The 20,541-nt window shown below is 40.4% G+C and overlaps 1 pseudogene; it reads right to left on the bottom strand.

Annotated features, from left to right (window-relative positions):
• Positions 1 to 941: 941 nt before the first annotated feature.
• LOC130856085 (cyclin-Y-like protein 1) overlaps positions 942 to 20,541 on the bottom strand; it is a 42,003-nt pseudogene continuing 22,403 nt past the window's right edge.

The following is a 20,541-nucleotide window of genomic DNA, read 5'->3' as shown; positions in this document are numbered from 1 at the left end:
TGGGACGAAGTGAGAGAGTAGCAGAGACATATATACACTACCAACTGGAAAAGAGGTAAATAGTGGGAAGTTGCTGTATAACAAAGGGAGATAAACTCGATGATGGGTGATGCCTTAGAGGGCCAGGACAGGGAGAGCAGGAGGGAGTTGCGGGAGGGAGGGGATATATGTATAAATATAGCTTATTCACTTTGGTGTACCTCAAAAGCTGGTACAAGAGTGTAAAGCAATTATATTCCAATAAAGAGCTTAAAGAAAAAAAAAACTTAACAAGAACAAAGTTAAAGATCTGACCTTAGGTAATGAATTAAGGTGGATGAAAACACAGCAATACTATCAGGACTAATGGAATATTACTCAAGCACAGTGGCTAGAGCCTTAAAGAACCTTATGGAGAGTTGGTATATTTCTAACGGAAAGGTAAGTGGAAATAGCATTTTAAAGTAATATTATGTGGCTTATTTAAAAGTCACACTCTTTACAGCAACCACAATTCTACTACTTCCTGTTCTTCCATTTTCTTTTCTGTTCCATTGCTTGAAATCCGCAAACAACTCACGTTCTGATTCTACAGTATTCCTGTAATTCCTTTTTCTCTGTATTCTGCCTACTTTTACTTCTACCTGCTTTTCCCTCTTGGCACAAAAACAACTGCAAATGCCATCTAATGCAGTCTGCCACTGAGCACTGTAGCCAGTGATTTTCAGTGTTCTACATCATCTTCAGGTTGAAAACAGCATAAGCCAAAGAAATAAATGACTACATCTGAACTAAAGGCAAGGGTCAAAACAACTTACGAATGGTTAGTTTGAAAGTGCTTTAAAGCCAACTATCAGAGCTGACTGAAAACATCTGAGTTAGGCAGAGTCGTAATGTTATGTGAATAGTGAGAAGTGTTACAAACACAGTAGCCAATATATTTTAATTAAAATAGAGTTTATTAGCTTTTAATATAAACATGAGGAAGAAAAACCACATAAGTTGTAGCATTCTTTTCAAAATAAAACTGCAATCAATACTTGAGTTTCCAAGCTCCAAACTGCATAAACAATATTTTTTGAGGTGGTAGATTGTAATATTTTATATACCATTATTTATCATTTAGGTCTCTGTCCTTTAAAAATGATGGAACCTGCAGCACTCAATATAATGTGAAGCCTTGCTCTAAAGAGAGAAGGTATTTCTAGCCCAGAAATGCTTTGTTTACAGGCAAAATTCCTAGGACTGTATTTGAGAAGATAGGCGGAAAAAGATTTCACATAGTTGAGAACACTAATCTTTCTTTCTTTCTTTCTTTCTTTTTTTTTCCTTTAATATTTCAAGTTTAGGTGACATCATTACCAATCTCCTAAAAGACTGATTACTGGACCTCCCTACCTTTTAAAGCCTGAGGTAAGGGTTCCTAAGGTTTATATGTTTCCTCTTAAAAATAGCAGAACTTGAAGTGAGACACCTATAGCCAGGTTATTAACACACAGGATAGAAAAGCTGTTTTACAGCACTTACTTTCCTATCACTACTGTGAGGGTCCAATTCCTTTCAATTTATTACTTGTGTATTAACACTGTTGTTCATAACTCCTTTACCAAATCTAGAAGAAGAAAAAAAAAACTTAGGTGATCAAGCAGGTTAACAGCCCAGCCTTGCAAAGGTTTATTTTAAAAAGAGGAGGGGCAGGTCTATGAAGATATAAAGTATCCCCTGAAGTCTTAGTGCAATTTTAAGCTTTGATACTTGTAGATGTATAAATGCTACAGACTTACAAAACATCATCTGAAAGTTTAATTGAATTTCTTCTAAGCTCATTTAAGTTTTGTAAATTTTAAATACTAAGCTCTTAATTTTAATTTTTTGTTTCAGCCCATTGTTTGCTATCTTCAAGAGGGGCTGAAACAAGAAATTAAAATTAAAAGCTTAATGTCTAAAATTTACAAAACTCAATGAGTTCAGAAGACATCCAAGTAAACTTTCAAATGATGTTTTGCCAGTCTGTAGCATTTATACTTCTGCAACAGTGTCCTGTAGTGTCAAGCACACTTATATTAAAGCTTAAAATTGCACTAAGACTTTTGGGACACCTTCTATTTTATTACCTGCTTGCTAATTACTGGACCGCCATGTTGGCTGGAATTAGGAAAATATCCTTTCATACAAGTATTTAACAAAGAGGAAAAATCATCAGAAAATGAGAAGCACCATTAGAGTCAAAAAGAAATGCAGCACAGACTCAACAGAAGTAGATGATAACATACTTTCTCTGCTTATGATCCCAAACACGCTAATAATGCTAATAAGTAGTGCTTGCAAAGAATTTGAATGACAAGTGTTATTCAGCAGCTTTTTGGTTTAAATTGATTGCCAATAATGACTAGCAGCTTCAATGATGTAGTAGGGAGGAAGAATCCTTCAAACCGAACAATGCTACAACAGTTTGTTCCTAAGTGGCTTTATGAGTTGTTAGGAGGCCCATGTTTTAATGGTAATACTGCAGTGATTCTAAAGGAATATGCAGCAAGATGGGGGAGTGGGGCAAGAAAAGCAGGAAAAACGTAAATCTTATATAGTTAGTGTCTTTAAAGTCTAAAATTTTAAACTGGTAATTAAAAAACCTCACATAGTTCAGAGCTATTGGCCTACAGAGTAAGCAAACAACTGTGTGTGGGGTTGGGAGCTTTTAGCTTTGGAGTGGTTTTTATAACTCTGTTTACATTAAAAAGGACAGAAGAGTGTGCTGCACTAACAAGGTCCCGTTCTTTCCTACGAGCATAATCCTCGCTGTCCGAGTCTCTTGAATTCAATGTCTTTCTTTTAGGTGAAAATACTAACTTTGCTGGTTTCTGAACAGGAGAGGTGATATTTCTCCAGTCCTTTCTGATGTTACAACCCCTCACTTCTTCCTTAAGAGAGGATGGCGTTGGAGCGCTGAATACCAATGAAATGATCAGCGCTGAAGGACCTTCTTACAGCAGCTCTGCACAAGTCTTTGTATTTGTCATCACACAATCTGGAAATGGCCTAGGAAAGTCACACAGAACACAGGTACGATTTGGGGGAAAAAAAGTTCCAACCTTTAAAAAAAAAAAAAAGGCATCATTGATAAGCCACACATCAACATTCTTTTAGATAGTTCATAGTTACTGCTACTTTGGAGAACTGATATCTACACTAACTGCCAATTCCCTAAGGTTATATCCTTTAAGGGCTATGATTAGATTGCTGGGGTGAAGGGGAACTTAAGAGTTTTTGAAAAATTGGGTTCCCAAAGATAGGCTCCTAATAGCAGTATCTTCTGTTACCTACACACTTGATCCTTAAACATGATGAACATACACTTGGGTTGAATCAGTGTTTACTCAGTTATTCAACTTCTATTCAATCTTCATCAGTAATTACATACTCCGAGAAAATTTTAATGAGGTAGGTGTGTGCTGAAGGCAGGAGAGGTCTCATGATTGAAGCAATGAAAGATGCTATTTCACTTGCATGTAAATTATGATAGAAAAACATCTTACTCTAAAGTACCACCAAGGTACCACAGAGAGTGTCAATTTTAAATGTGTTCATTTCAGTTGTGAATTTTGCTGTATGCCCACCAAAAATCATAAGCCATAAATTACTTTGTCCCATGTACATTACCATTTCCATTAAAAACCTAGGTACTTTCTACATCCATATCTGAACCCACATTATACATTCCAAGTATAGGTCTCTCAGGTTAGCCACTGATGCTTTGTCTAATAAACTCATGGGACTGAACTGTGATACACACACACACACAAACTGCAAGCTGAGTAAAAGACAGTTAAGAGTGCTAAGTAGATTATGTATATACCTATGATGAGGGATAAAACTGTAAGAAATTATGCACGTATGGTTCTATGCAAGTGTAGAGGTTCAGATGGAAAACCACTAAGAACAGATTAAATCTAACTGAAAGTATTCTGAATTATGGTTAAAGAAGAGAGAATATCTACTTTTTTTTTTTTTTTTTAATAATGTGAGATCCCTGTATAAACCATAGGAAATATGATGCCAGGGTTAATAAGCTCTTCAAACTGTTAATTTAACAGCTTTCCATTTTCCAAATCACTGCTCAATACAATTTGGCCACAGACACCGGCTCTGGTGGCTGACAGAAAACCCCAGTGAGCGCTCCTCACCTCTAGGTTCTGGGCCCGCTCTTTGCTGAGAGGAGCGAACAGAAAGCTCAGGTTGTTGTTATCTGCTAAGGAGTGAAGGTCAAAGTAGTATCTGACATAAACACTGGCAGGAACATTAATATTAAACTGAAGTAGCTCCAGAAAGTGCCTTTCCATCTCACTCCTGGGGGAGGAGAAGACAAAACCAACACAGGACAATGTTAGTCAACTGGGCTATTTTCAAAAATACCATTCTGAGCTACGAGGATGGCTCTAAATACTGTTTTGAAACAAATAATGGCTACCCAGCTGGATTAATACACTAATGTTCAAACAAGGTACAGCTATCTGTGGTCCTTTCTGCATCCCAGCACTTTGAGTTTGGGACAAGGGGGAAGAGGTTACAGCCCTCTTATGCTCTCGTGCTGCTGACTCGGGGGCTTATTCTTCGGAGTTCCATGAGTGCAGCTGTACGATTCACGCTCCACGCTCACTCACAAGGCCCCGCCCCGCTATAGTGATCAGATGAAAGGAAGGAGGTATGCTGTTTATTAGCTCTGAAGAACTTTCAGACATTTTCACCGGGCCGATAACAGGAAGGGGCTTATTGAAGTAGATACGGGCCAACAAAAGGAGTGGGCACATCACCACAGCAACAAATGGATCCATCGAGAGCCACTGCTATTATCTCTGAGGGGGGAAAACTCTTGAGGCAACAAGGATTCATTGCAAATAAATAAATAAATAAGCTACATTCGATGAGAAAGGGAATTCCTTCCCCCTGCTCCAGTGCATGGGGCTGTGTCAAAGGGCCTAATGCAAGTTTCTGTTCACCTTAACCTTACTAGGGTGAGAAGCTGTCACTATGACAGGACAGGATGTACTTTCTAAGCTTTAGAAGGCAGTAAGATTAAAGATAGCTGTCTTGGCTGGACTAAACCCACTTTATAATATGACCTCTGACAGAGCAGCCCCGGATGCTCAGCCCCGCAGCCCCCTGCCTGGACAGAACGCACACATGCCCGCAGAGGGCGAATTCAGTGAAGTGGGAAAGTAGAGTGCTGGCAGCAAGCCTTTGCTACATAACCATATACAGCCATTTGCTTGCCAAATGTTTAAGTAAATAAACATAAAACTAGAGTAAATCTTACCCTTTTCACAGCAATCACTAAATTTAGAGAGTTAATTATATAAGAATGGTAAATACAAACATGAGAGTGGCTTATTTTACAATATATTTGGTCTCTGGGTTTTAAACTGTTAATATTTTATCTGTTGGATAAGTCAATAAATGCTTGATGTTCTCCTGTATGGAGAGCAGAGTGTGAGCAGAAATGAGGTTTCTCATTTGTTGAACTTTAAACCTAACAGAACCTACTTCCAAAATTAATTTCCTGTTCTTATGGCCATAAGTCTATAGAAATATAAATCAGATAATGTTTTGATAATCAGCTAATCAGGACTTCATTTACTACAGGAATAAATGCACTTCACTATCCCTTTTATATTTTCTCCACTAATACATTTTAATTGTCTGGAAATACAGTACTTCATAGGATTAACATGTCTGTTAATAGAGCCTTCATCACTGAAGAAAAGCATTATGCCTACAGAATATGCACCTTCTGTGTTTTTTGTTGTTTTTTAAATGGCTAGATGGCTGAAGAGCAGACCATTGACAGGCGCAGCAAATTTTCTGAACAGCATCTGCTCACTTTAACTTAGTCTTTTGAAGGGAAATATATTTTAATAAGACACATAAATGTTAGAAAGTTTTAAAGAAAAGCTGTTAGACACCAATTTTTCAATTTAGACTCAAAGTGAGACCATTACAAATAGCAGTCAACAGCAGAGGGATGAAACAAATGTGTGTTCAACACTTTGTGGTAATGCTTTCCAATTTCCAAAGATCATCAACAAAAGTAGCCTATTATAAACATAACTCCAGGTGATTCTACATTCTACACAGAAAAGCGCTGCTTAAAATGTTTCTTCCTGCAGCTAGACACCGCCACCAAGGCTGCTGGGCTCATATCTATGAACACCCACACATTGCCCTGCATGTTCTCTGATGTTATAATTGGAACCTGAGTGCCAGTCAGCTTAGTGGCAGGTTCTCAGAAAATTTCAGCTGCCATCATGGCAGGGTTGGTGTTTATGATTACAAATTTTCCATCCTTCAAGGGACCAGTTTAAAGACTGATGATACTGATGGTCAAAGTCACTTTAGTTTTTGCAACTTCCAAAAGTACTTCTATTCATTTCAAAGCCATTATCCGCCATCACACTGTTTACTACGATGGCTACCAGCAATATCCCCATGACTACTTAGTTTACATTATCACCAAAGTGGACATTTTCACCAAAAGCCACTTTGACAGCTACCATCCCAACAATCACTGGTCCCTTCGCTTAGTCACAAGTTTCCTCGCTTCAGTTTTAAATATGCACTTTGGTAATTCTGAATTATCTAGAGTAAGGTGCAAAGGTACAAAAGCAAACTCTGGCCACTGCCTGCCATGATCTTGATCAGCCTCTTCTGTTCAATATAATCCAGACGTGTCCTTTCACATTTTCCTACACGCCACCCACAAAGACATTTTCATTGTCAAGTGAGCACTTCAAGAGTCTGCTAGAAATACCTCTCTGGCTCATCCTGCCTCCCACCCTTGGGGCCCTTCACCACAGCCAGATTGGAAGCCTGGTGTTTCATGCCCATGTCAGCATGCCATCTGTGAGGAGCACCTGCCTAGTAAACTCAAGGTCCCACAAAGTGCTGCTGGGGTTGCTGAGTGCCCTGGGTGAGGCCCGGGTGATGCTTCCCGGTCTGAGAGATCAGTTTCCTAACTCAGCAGACCTATTTCTAAACATGGGCAATACTCTTAAATAGGGGAGGAGACAGGAACACAGGGATCTGAAACCTTTATATGTGGCTATCTGTACATCACAGTTTCTATAATAACAAAACCTCAGGTAAAAAGGAGGAAAAAGACCGGCAAAAGCAAATATACAATGTGTGACTCAGGCTGAAGTTATAACCTCGCAGTAGTCTAGAGCCCTGAGACCTTAACGGTGGCCGCTTACTTCAGAGGCCAGACATGTGCTGCTTAAAAATGGTCTGAACCTGGTAGACAACTTTAAGAAAGCCGTGAAGTTATTTACTATACCATGTTGTTCTGTAGTGAGCTTGTAAAATGTCTCGCAAAAACCACCGGAAAAATAATTTCAACTTATCAAGCAGAATATTATAGCAATAACACATCAAGACCTACCAATTAATGATGGGAAATACAAATTGTTATACTACAGCTAGACAGGAAGAAGTCTGTAGTTTTATGCCTATTTCAGCTCTTTGCACAATATAACCTTTCTTAAAATGTATAATTTCTTAAAATGTAAACTGTATGGGAGTAAATGAGGTATTGGAAAATAGAAAGTTCACCATAACCTTACAAACTCACATGTCCTCAACTGCAATGTCCTTGAAGACCTGGCAGTAGTCCACATTCCATAGAGCCTGATGGTCCCAAACCTTGCAGGTAAGAAGAATGGCTTCCAAAACAATTCTTTTCCAGTTAGTGGGGCAAAGGTCGATCTCAGCATAAGTTAAAAGCCTTTCTAAGTAAACCTGCAAAAAGTAGAGCACTGATCTTTGATTTTAGTTCAGTTGAAGTGCTGTGATAAGAGTTGTTAGGAATGACAGATTTCATCTGTTTCTGACATGCCTTTTATTCTTCAGTTCTACAGACTTTGCTTGGCCACCCAAGGCCAGAAGCCAAGTCACAGTTGTAAGTCAGGTATTTCTGTTGGTATGATATTTCTACTCTGCCCATGTGAATTTCCAACCCAATTTTGGTCACAGGAATGAAAGGACAAAGGGCATTCGAAAGACAGGCACTGTGTTATTACCTTCCTACCTGTAAAGGGCAGCACATACAGCCCAGCATGGATTTCAACTGCTCAGTAAATGCCTGAGTGCCTGCATGTGCAATGTACCTACCATACCTGGTAATGGTTACATGGCAATTTTACATAGCGCTTGAGTATGTAAAACTCTGGTAAGACTGAGCACGTCTTTATCTCCTCTTCAGAGTAACTAGTCCTTTTATGGCATGCACTTGAAGATAAAAACTGGTGGTCAAGAGAGCCTCCCAGTGGCTGCTGTGTGGCACAGCAGGACAGGCAGTACAAAGGGGCTTTATAACTGTTGAGCATTCCCATATTCAATACATTTTTAAGGAATGCACATGCATACAAAGGATAGTCTTTTTCATATCCCCTATTTTTCACATCTCCATTATCATTTAATAATTCATTTCTGTCTTACATAATCTGCAGCTTATTCAATTCGTTTGGTTTTAAGGTGGAAAGAGCTGCCCGTGTTTGTATCCCTGAGGCCCCTCTAAACCTGCCAGGCAGTTTGTGAGTGAATATCACGATTTCTTTTCCATGTATCAAATGTCTATTCTACAAAGAAATGGACAAAGTTAACAGCTGAGTAAAGATGAGAGAGGTAAGCTGTGATTTGTGGTTACCTCTGCAGAAGAGTGTATATGCCATTTGACAAAAAGAAAAAATCCAATTTTAAAGCGTATGTTTAACTCTCTGAAGGTTATCAGATTGACAGCTCAGATTTGCCAGTGCTCTCCAAACTCAACTGTGTTTTCAAACATGGATATTGAGATTATATGTGTATGTTCTGAGTGAAATTCTGTTCCCATTCCCCAGAGAACTCAGCACTCTCCGGTACCCTAAGAATGAATCTCCCTAACAAGGTTCAATTCTCTATGGGACTAATTAGAGGCACTTAAAACGACACTGGCAATCTTTCAATTTCCTCTCACCTGTACTGGCAAACCTGGTATGTGCCGACACTCATTTATACCACTTGCCCTCCTGTCTCAGTGGAAGTGAGATTTCTTTCTTTTCACTAAAGCCAACTCTTCTATGAATGAAGTTGATCCCATCTCACTTCTGCAGAATACTGTTCCCACAATTAACCTCTTTTTCAACAATTTCTCCCTCTCTGTCAGAGATTTCCTCCACTGTGAACACTTACCTGTTCCCAGCCTATGCCCCACGACGCCTAGCATCTGTCCTCAGGAAACGCCCTGACACTGGCTCCTCATCGCCTCCTCTCCTTAGCCCACTGTAGTCCGTCCCCTGCTGCCGTGGCTCTACTGAAACTACTCTTGCCACGGTCACTGGTGTCTTCACAGGGCTCTTCATCCCAACGCTCCCCAGCCCAGGCCTTCCCTCACAACTGAAAGACACTGCCACACGCCTAGCTGCTGGGACCAAAAACCTCCATTTGAGTTCTCTTGCTCCAATCTGTTGGAGATTCTTGTTGTCTCTACCTTCCCTGGTAACCAGACCACTTTTCTCTTCTCCTGGGTTGGCCAAGAAGTTCGTTTGGGTTTTTCCCTAAGATGTTATGGAAAAACCCAAATCAACTTTCTGGCCAACCCAATATTTGTCACTTCTGACTCGTGCTACTGCCGTTGCCTCCTAACTTCTCTGCCTCCGCTCTGACTCTCAACAGACTAGTCTCTTCTCCCCAAAGCAGGCAGGTGAGCCTCTTAAATTAAGTGTACTTCATGTGCCTGCTCAAGATCTGCCACAGTTTTCCCATCAAACAAATAACTTCTTGGCGTGGCCTGTAAGTTACAAGGCCCTGTGTGGTATGGCATTGTCCTGCGACCTCATCACCTATGCTCTTTCCCTCATTCCCCGCTCTGATCACAACGGCCACCTTGCTGTTCCTTGAACACACAGGACATGTTCCTGTCTCAGAGCCTTGCACTTGTCCCCTCTGCCTGTAATGCCGGCGCTCCTGCTCTTCCTCGGTTCAGCCAGGCCCCAGGTTCAAACGTTACCTCTTTAAAGAGGCTCTTCCTGATCTTTCCAGTAAGCCCCTCTAATCACTTTATTCCTTTACCTTGCTTTCTCTTCCTGATTTTTACAACTACTTGAAATATTCCTTTTTAAGATACTCATTACAAAAGATGCTTATACTTTGCTGTATACCTGAAATGAACACTACATTGTAAATCAACTATACTCCAACAAAAATTAAAACAACAACAACAACAACAACCAAACTCAAAAAACCTGAGCAGGACTTCCCTGGTGACGCAGCAGTTAAGAATCCACCTGCCACCATCAGTCCCTCCCATCAGGAAGCACACAGGAGACTCCCAGATAGCTTCTTCCACAAGAGGGCAGACAGCAGTATCAAGCAGTATCAGCAGTATTTCGTCTTGTGGAACTGAAAACCACAGCCACAGAAAGATAGAGAAAATGAAAAAGCAGAGGACTTTGTACCAGATGAAGGGACAGGACAAAGCCCCAGAAAAACAACTAAATGAAGAGGAGATAAGGCAATCTTACAGAAAAAGAATTCAGAATGATAGTGAAGATGATCCAGGACTTTGAAAAAAGACTGGATGCAAAGATCAAAAAGTTTACCAAAGACCTAGAAGAATTAAAGAGCAAACAGAGATATGCAACACAATAACAGAAATGAAAAATACACTAGAAGGAACCAATAGCAGATTAACGGAGGCAGAAGGGCGAATAAGTGACCTGGAAGACAGAATGGTGATCATCACTGATGCAGAAAAGAATAAAGAAAAAAGAATGAAAAGAACTGAAGACAGCCTAAGAGACCTTTGGGATAATGTTAAACGTGCCAACATTCACATTATAGGGGTCCCAGAAGGAGACGAGAGAGAGAAAGGACCTGAGAAAATACTGGAAGAGATTATAGTTGAAAACTTCCCTAACATGGGAAAGGAAATAGCTACCCAAGTCCAGGAAGCGCAGAGAGTCCCAGGCAGGATAAATCCAAGGAGAAACATGCCAAGACATATAGTAGTCAAGCTGACAAAAATTAAAGACAGAGAAATGTTATTAAAATCAACAAGGGAAAAACGACCAATAACATACAAGGGAACTCCCATAAGGGTAACAGCTGATTTCTCAGCAGAAACTCTGCAAGCCAGAAGGGAGTGGCATGATATATTTCAAGTGATGACAGGGAAGAACCTACAACCAAGAATACTCTACCCAGCAAGGATCTCATTCAGATTCAATGGAGAAATCAAAAGCTTTACAGACAAGCAACAGCTAAGAGAATTCAGCACCACCAAACCAGTCCTACAACAAATGCTAAAGGAACTTCTCTAAGCAGGAAACATAAGACAAGAGAAGGACCTACAAAAACAACAATAAAACAATTAAGAAAATGGTAATAGGAACATACATTCCAATAATTACCTTGAATGTAAATGGACTAAATGCACCAACCAGAAGACACAGACTGGCTGAATGGATACAAAAACAAGACCGATATATATGCTGTCTCGAAGAGACCCACTTCCGACCTAGGCAAACATACAGACTGAAAGTGAGGGGATGGAAAAAGATATTCTATGCAAATGAAAATCAAAAGAAAGCTGGAGTAGCAATACCCATATCCGATAAAATAGACTTTAAAATAAAAAATGTTACAAGAGACAAGAAAGGATATTACATAAAGATCAAGGGATCCATCCAAGAAGAGGAGATAAGAATTATAAATATATGTGCACCCAATATAGGAGCACTTCAATTCATAAGGCAAATGCTAACAACTATGAAAGAGGAAATGCAAGGCAGAAATAGACACAGGTGTAGAGAATAAACACATGGACACCAAGTGGGGAAAACGGGGAGGGTTGGGGGGGATGAATTGGGAGATTGGGATACCAAATTGTACACTCTAAATATATGCTGTTTATTGTCTGTTAACTGTATCTCAATAAAAGTTCTTTAAAAAAAAAAAAAAAGACTCCACCTGCCAATGCAGGGGACATGGGTTTGATCCCTGGTCTGGGAGGATCCCACATGCTGCAGGGCAACTAAGCCCGTGAGCCACAACTACTAAGCCTGAGCTCTAGAGCCCACAAGTCACAACTACTGAGCCCACATGCTGCAACCACTGAAGCCCGTGCACCTAGAGCCCGTGCTCCTGCAACAAGAGAAGCCACTGCAATGAGAAACCTGCGCACCACAACAAAGAGGAGCCCCCCGGCTCGCCGCAATGAGAGAAAGCCCACGCACAGCAACAAAGACCCAATGCAGCCAAAAAAATAAAATTTAAAAATTAAAAACAAATACAGAAACTTATGTCTTCCACACTTGCTCCATAAAGGCAAGAATTTTATTCAACCTGTTCTCTCCTCCATCCCCAGCACTTAGAATAGGGACAGAGTAGGTATTAGGGGGTACTTATGACATGAGCAACTCCTTGGCAGCAACTAGCACTTGGACCACACTCTCCATCCTGAACCTCTCCTGGCGCCTCTTATGATTCCCTCCTGGGTTTCCTACCACTCTAGCCACTCCTCTGGGGACTTGCCCTTAAGTGCTAACAGTCCCTACAGATCTTCTATCCACTTTTTATTTTACATTCTTTCTCTGCATTTGAACAGCTATACCTAATGCCCTCCCTCTAGCTCAGATTCATGCTCCAGTCCCATACACTTGACTGATTACTAGACATCGCCACTCTGCTATCTCACAGGTACGTCACACTCAACATGTCTACAAAGAAATGCCCCTCTTCCAGCCCCAGATGCTCTCCTCCCTGCATTTCCTGGCTCTCCACATGCGCCACTGCTGACTCTCTCAAGCATGTGCTAAGCACTCCAAGTGGCCTGGAGCTCCACGGAAAGGCCTGTAGTCTGATCCAGTGTCCACTGAGGGGTCTCTTTTCAAAAGGACAAGCCTCCTCTGCTAGATTCTGCCTGGACAGAAGCGGGCAGTGGCCTAACTATTCCTTCCCTTCGGACCATGCAGCTGACTTTCCCGTACAGGTGTGCTATAGGGAGGAGTAAGTAAAACAATCCCAACTACCTCTCACTTGAATATGATTTATTATTCAAATGATCAGCTCTTACCGTAGGAATTCAGTATGGATGACACAAAGGTCCTCACGCAACTGCAGTTTAGCAGGCTAACTAGAGTAAAGCCTTTCCAAGTACTGCTGGCACCCTAATCCTGGGCAAATCCACACGCAGGCACAAGAGGACAGGGGATGGTTAACACCATCATCCAAGAACAGAGAACTGAGGGCAGCAGTTCTCAGTCAGCTGTACATCAGAACTGTCTAGGTAATACAGTCTGGGACTCAGCTTAGAACTACACGGAGTCCGTTTCTGCCTGGGGACCAGATGAGTCATCGCCCCCATCCTACCACCACTGCATGCCTTGTCTGTGTGTACGTGTGTGCACTGTGTGTGCATGTGTGCCCTGAGGTGTGCAAGGAGAAACCAGAACTCTCTCCTGCTGCCTTTAATAGCAATTGTTTTGTGATAAGAAGAGCAATGGCAACATTTTAAATCATAATGACTATTAAGCTCAAATGTGTATATTTTACTTTCTTTTGATAGGTTTCTCTTAGTAAAGTTCTGACGATCATTTCAGGAACCTACTTTCATTTTAAAAACAGGACCACACCTTGTGTACAAGACGGAAATTTCTACAGATGCTTTATGAAAGAAAACGTACCTTACCAAAGTTACTATTGCACCCTCAGCAGTAGCTGTGCAGCACTAAACAGAATGCAAACAAATCTGCAAATGAATTCATGTTCAGGATCATGCTTAAAGTATTCCTCTGGAAGCTTTTCTTGCTAAAAGAAGAAAAAATGCAATATAAGCATCCACTGAAGAAAACTACTTAAAAGTACCCTTAAGGTAGCAGTCTTCACATTTGGGCCCACGTGCCCCTTAAAGCAATTTTGGTTGGGTGACATGTCTTGGAGTCTTTTAAATATAAACAATGGGATCCTAAAACACTGCAGTGATTTAATACTCACCACCATCCACTAAAGAAAAACACAGGCGCAACCTCAGGAAGTTTACATATTTCCACCTTTCTCCCCACAGAATTCTAACCAAATGTAAACTCTTTTTAGGTTCAAAAGTTTTGCTGATCACCATGTGTCATCATACTTTTCTGCCATCAACTTTGAAAAAAGCACTTCCAGGGTCCTGTAACCATAAGGCTCTAAGAATGTTCTGTCCTATATAGCAGTCACCAGCCACATGTGGCCACAGAGCACCTGAAGATGTGAATTTTAAAACTTTGTCATTTTAATTGGTTTAAAATTGAAGCAGTTTTCTAATTTTCTTCTTAGAGGTCTTAGCACATTTGTTAGGTTTATTTACAAATATTTACATTCTTTGATGTTATGGAAAATCATCCTTCAAAAAGATACATCTTCTGTTACTTGGGTATGTTTACTTACCTGCTCACTAATCATACAAAGCACAACTCAGTTCTTATCCGTCACACCCCTTATACAACATGCCTTTGGTAAAATGACTAGACAAAACATGGGGTAGGGAAGAAGACTTCAGAGGAAGATGATTTGGACCTTGAGATGGAGGGAGTAATTTTCTTCTAATAACTAATTTCAAAGCAAATCAGCATGAAATAAACAAGTATAAGAGAAAAATACTTCAATAAAACTGACACTTACTGTGAGTGGATGTGATCTCTCATCAAAAATATCCAGGGATCTATTTGCATCTCTATAAAATAAGAATATGCATGTAAAAAGTTCATTCAGGAGTTACTATCTTAGTAACATATCTGCTAGGAGTAGAGAGAGGAGTAGAGGAAGCTTAACCTTTGACAAAGCAAACAATTTTTTACAAATTCTTGTCCTGGATTCTGCCCTTAGAAAGGTTTCCTGACCTATTTTTAGTCAGCACATCAAACTCTGAAATCTTTTCTACAACAACCAGCCAGAGTTGCCTTCACAAGCACTAACCCTCCCTGACAGGCTATGCTAGCAAACCAATATATTTCCATTCCTCTAACCTCACACTGAAATATATCAATACAAGAACGTTTTATAAAGCAGTGGTGATGGGCAACAAAGTCTTCTCACTTCAATGTGAATGAGATTCAGTTTTTCCCCGTTTCTTTCTCTTTATTTCTTTATATTATATTCTTACTGTGTATTTCTTCTTGTCTCTTAAATAGTTTGAGTTTAAAATGTAATTGTCTTTTTATTTTAAAAGAGACCAGGCTTTTTATTTAAAATTTCACCACACTAATACACTGTGCTCAAAATTTACACAGCAGTTCTCCAAATGTGGTCTGCAGGGCTCTGGGATTCTCCCCTATCCCCTCTTCAGGAGGCCCAAGATGTCAAAACTGTTTGTATAAGAATACTAAGACATTACCTGCCTTTACATTGTTTGACATTTGCTGTGACTGCATAAAAGCAAAAGTGGGTAAAACTGCTGGTTTCTGAGCAGTGGTACCAAACTCAATTAGAAGTCATTCAATTATTCATAGCTACTTGCAGTTAAAAACAAATCTGCTTTACTTAAGAACATCCCTGATAAAATCATAACAATTAACACTGTTCTTTAACCCCTTGACCATTCTTTTTAATATTATGAGTAAGTGGAAAGTATGCATTAAGCACTTGTACATACTGAAATACGGTTGTGTTAAGGAAAAGAATTTCTGACTTAGTGCTAAGTCACTTTTTTCATAGAACACCATCTTTATTTGAATGTACAAGTGACAGTCATTCTTCCAAAAATGAACAAAGTGAGCCTGTTACTTCAAGGGAAATAACTCTAACGTATTTGTTGCTAATGATAAAATTCAAGCCATCAAGCTAAAAATATCAGGATTTTTGGAAAACTTGTAACTCCTATTGTGAGCTTGATCTACTGTGGGCTTGACAACTTCTCAATATTTAAAGGCTTTTCTGTTAAGACTGGCAGTGATACTAACAAAAGTGAGTTTTTGACACTGTCTAAAGAAATGTGACCCAATACTTTCCAAATGACCGATGTATAATAATGTAAAATCATGTACAGGTAAAAAGATCCACTCAGTATGCATGACAGTTCAATGTGTATTAATTAACATAGTATTTACTACAAGTTCATGGATATGATTTAGAATTCCATTTTAACTAATTTAAGAAACTAGCACATGTGGACTTTTAGTACAGTATCAAAGAATATGCCAAATTATCTGAAGGCTTTAAAAATACACCTTTTTCCAACTATATATCTGCATGAGGCTGGATCTTCTTCATATTGTTTCTTCAAAACAGATGACTGAAGACAGAGTAGGTGTAAGAATCAGCTGTCTTCTATTAACAATGAGATACTCTTCTCTCAACTTTTTTGTTGTGGAAAACAGTTTAAAAAATGACCTATGTTAAACACTGGGGTTCCCAAGCAGGGGTGATTTCAGCCCCCAGGGGACTTCTGGCCATGGCTGCAGAGTTCTGGTTGTTGTCATGTGGAGGAAAGAAGAAGGCGCTCCCGGCACCTAGTGAGCAGAGGCCAGGCGTGCTGCTAAATACCCTACAATGCATAGGACGACCCCCCCCCCAACAAAGCGTTATCTAGCTCAAAATTTCAATAGTGCTAAGCAAAACCCTGTTTTAACATACAATGGATGTAAGTTTTTAATTCTCAATTTCAATTTCTAATATAGTAAATATCAATATAACCCACATAAACAAATACTCCAAGATACCCAGTAACTTAAGAATTAAGAGTCTTGAGATAAAAATAAAAGACTCACTTCAATATTATAATAAAAGCATTCTACTAATAAAAGCTTACTCCAATAATGTCTATAGTTATCACCTAACACTCAACATGATACCTTGTAAATTAATTAGCTGGAATAACAAGATAGGTTTTAAAAGAGCTCACCTGTTCTTTATGTGGTAATATATTGCTAAGGTCACACTGTGGAGGGAAAAAAATATATTGTAATAATTGATTTTTATCATATTAGGCCTGAAGACATTTTGGAAAGGGGTTGGCGGGGAGGGAAGACCTTCCAGATGTCCAGTGGCCCTGACATCCTCTAATTCAGAGCAGTACTCCATGGGTGCTTTCCCTCTGGTTTTAGGTTTTTCGGCTTTTAGCAAAATTAGGAGACCCAAACTGCCAGATATGCTGTTAGAAGACATGTTTTGGTTATTATAATATATAAATTATTACATATTTCCCCTGTCATGTGTCCTTCTACCCACAGAAACTTTCGTCCTGTATAAGCTATATTTATCCATACACATGCTTAGATTCAAGCCATACAGTAGGTGGTGTGTGTGTGTGTGGCTTTTTTGTTAGGCCCTGCATCTCAGTTGATTGAGTTCACTATCCACCTACCCATCCATTTTCCATTATTTCCCTAAAAGTAAATATTAAAAGTGCTCTATACCAAATAAAATGATTTAAAATCACTTTTACCTAAGTGTTAGAAATTTTAATAGCAAAATTTTACAGCCACAAAATTGATGATAGGTCTAGCTACCCTGGAATAAGCAGTGCTAATAATGCAGCATACTACAACACAGTATACTACCACTGACAGGTATTTCCAAATTACTTAAAATAAAGTATTAATGAGCAGATAGATACAAGTCCTCAGATACTCTTTAAGTTCCTATATTTCTAAGTTATTCACAGATGTTGTGTATGAGGCAACAAAGGGTTTTCTGGTTAAGTTATATGTTTCCCTTTGTTCTCAGTGTCTAAAATGAAACTCAAGATAAGTGAGGGAAGGCAAATCTGAATTTTATAAGTAGGTCTATAGAATCTTAGCACTTGTATAAAGGCCTGTAACACTGTGAGCATCAAAGATGGATACTTCTCTAGTGCTTCGAAGTTCCATCTTCCAACTGATTTTAAAATCACAGAATTAGAAGTTATATGACGAAAGGACCACTGAACCTTAGATGACATTTAGTTAAACAACTCATTTTACAGATAAGGGAACCAAGGCTTAAAACTGGCTTACCCAAGGTCCCACCAATTATCAGAAGCAGCTCTCTTTCTCCTACCCTCAAACCAGACAGTGGCTCCCAAGCTCGGCTGCACACTGGGATCACCTGAGAAGCTTTAAAAACTGCCTGGCTTCTGCTTCAAAATGTTCTGATTTCACTGGCATTGGGTATGACTTGTGCATCAGGATTGTTTTTAAAGATCCCCAGGTGACTGCAACGTGCAGCACAGTTTAGCATGAATGAGTTAGGGTTAAGATCAGAATCACTCGGGACGCTTTTGTCCAGGGGATCATGCCTCGCAACATTCCCCCGCTTGGCAAAAAGTGCGTGTGAGAGAGAGAGACAGAAACATAGATACTGGGTCTTGGGGGCCGGAGGGAGGTGGAATTCATGTGTTTAGAGACATATATCTTGAAAAAGTTGCATAAGTGATTCTAGTAAGGCTCACCTACCCCACTGAGAACAACTACCCCATTGAAAACTAATCTCATGATAAAACATTTTTCAAAATCATTCCTAAAAGCCAATTGGCCCTATTAATTGGCTCAGTAAACCTTTATTTCATCAATAATGAATGTGCTGAATGATCATTTCTAAAACTCAATGAGAGCTAATTAAAATTTATTGTACTTCCAAAAATTACATTACATTGGAAAAAAAAAGCATGAAACCTACTTGTCTGAGCAAGGTTAATCTTTAAAACTATGTTTGAAGTATATACTAGAACATCAGGCTCTTTTGAATTCGAAAGAAGCTGTGACTCTAGCCAAAGTAGTGATTTTTTTTACCCACAGATTTAGTGTCTTGGCTAAATAAAAACATTCAGTGCCAAAACTCAGGACTTTAGAGACAGACAGGGCTCTGCTTTTGCTGAAACATGATTTGACCACAACTATTATCATAAGTAAGACAGGAAAGTTGCATTACTATGATTGTGAACTTGCTGTTTTTAACTAGAAGTTACTGATAATTTACATAGCTAAAAAAAGGCTGGCACATTAGAAACAAATTACTTATCTTTTTAAGACGGAAAATAAAATGAAGGAGATTAATATTTTCAAATAGCATTTCCCAAACTGTGCTCTGCAAAGTCAACATTCATATCCTAAGGAGACATTAATGTTCCGGGGACAACACCAAAGGAGTCAGAAAGCTCTGCACCCTGTTTGGTTTTTCCTTCTCTCTCTTAAAGAAACTCGAAAGGTTCATCATTAGGGTGTTTTGAAAGTGCATCTCCAACTTGTGGACCATGAGGTGCTCCCAGAAGTTAAGGAACAGTTTTCATCATCATGATACTGTTCACATCTGAAGTATAAACCTGACCACAGCCGTGTTTCCAAAACTTTATCTCTTTTATTGTTCTTCTGCCGTGATTGATATGGTGTGTTGGAGACGTATTTATAGATATATAAACAAAAATTAAATGTATCTCAAGTTAAAACCTCAGTCGAACAAACTGCATCTACAAAGAAATTAAGCTTGAGAGTGTGTTCCTTAAGACTGGTTTGATATATTTTCCCCCTCTTTCGGGGTCAGGAAGGAGAAGTGAAATTTCATCCAGAAATAGTGCAGGGAAAAAAAATGCACAGTGGGATAAATCTGACAAAATCCAATGAAATCTAAATGCAGATTCACTATGGTGCCAGTAGGGGACAAGCTGTTCCTGCTTCTAAGAGTAGCTTCCAAAGTAGTATACGTTGTTTTAGGACTACAACTCATAAAGAAATCATTTTTTCTAGAACTATGCAATACAAAGGCCTGCTCCTTCTCATTACGTTCAACAAGGTCTTAACTACAGAAATGGGGGGGGGGGGGCGGAGTCAAGACGGTGGCATGGGAAGACGCGGAGATCGTGTCTCCCCACAAATAGAACAGCTGCCGGAGGCCAGCGGGGTACCTGAGGCCCAAGCAGACCGCAGGAACCCCACAGCAACCGGGTAGGACCTGGGGGAAGTCAGGGGAAGGGGAAGGCTGACTGGACCAGCGCCCCTGGGGGGTGGCTGGGGGAGGGGAGAGGTTCCTGCCTGGAGGGACTGCTGGGGGCTGGGGAGATCGGGGAAACCGTGATTGGGTTTCTCCCACCCAGGAGGCCGGGGGGCCTGCTGAGCTCCCCGGCTTGGGGGCCTGCTGGGCTCCCCAGTGGGGTCCTCCACCCTCCAAGGCCCCCTCCGGGCTGCCTGGGTCCTGGGGGGTGTGCAAGGAGGGAGGAGGGGCGAGGAGGTGGAGAGGCAGACAGGAGGGGGTGGGAGATTGGAGACTGGGGGACAGGGGAGGCTGGAGGGCATTTCGCCTGCTCTCTTGGCCAGGGAGGCCAACTGTGCTCCCAGACCTGGTCCTTTATTCTCCGGGCCCCCTCCAGCTGCTTAGAACCTAGGAGAGTGGGGGGCGGGGGAGAGGAAGAGAGGCAGACAGGGACCCTACCAGACTGGGAAATCTGGGGAAGTGTGGCAGGCATTACCCAAGCCCAGTTGGCCCTGGGAAGCCTGTTGGGCATCAGAGTCTGGTCTCCAACCTTTCAGTGCCCCCTGCAGCTGTAAGGGTTCCAGGGGAATAGGAGAGAGAGGGTGGGAAAAAAGA

This window comes from Hippopotamus amphibius, chromosome 6 (genome assembly GCF_030028045.1).
Source record: "Hippopotamus amphibius kiboko isolate mHipAmp2 chromosome 6, mHipAmp2.hap2, whole genome shotgun sequence".
NCBI lineage: Eukaryota > Metazoa > Chordata > Mammalia > Artiodactyla > Hippopotamidae > Hippopotamus > Hippopotamus amphibius.
The sequence above is the reverse complement of the archived record's forward strand: the minus strand, read 5'-3'. Positions and strand labels throughout refer to the sequence as shown.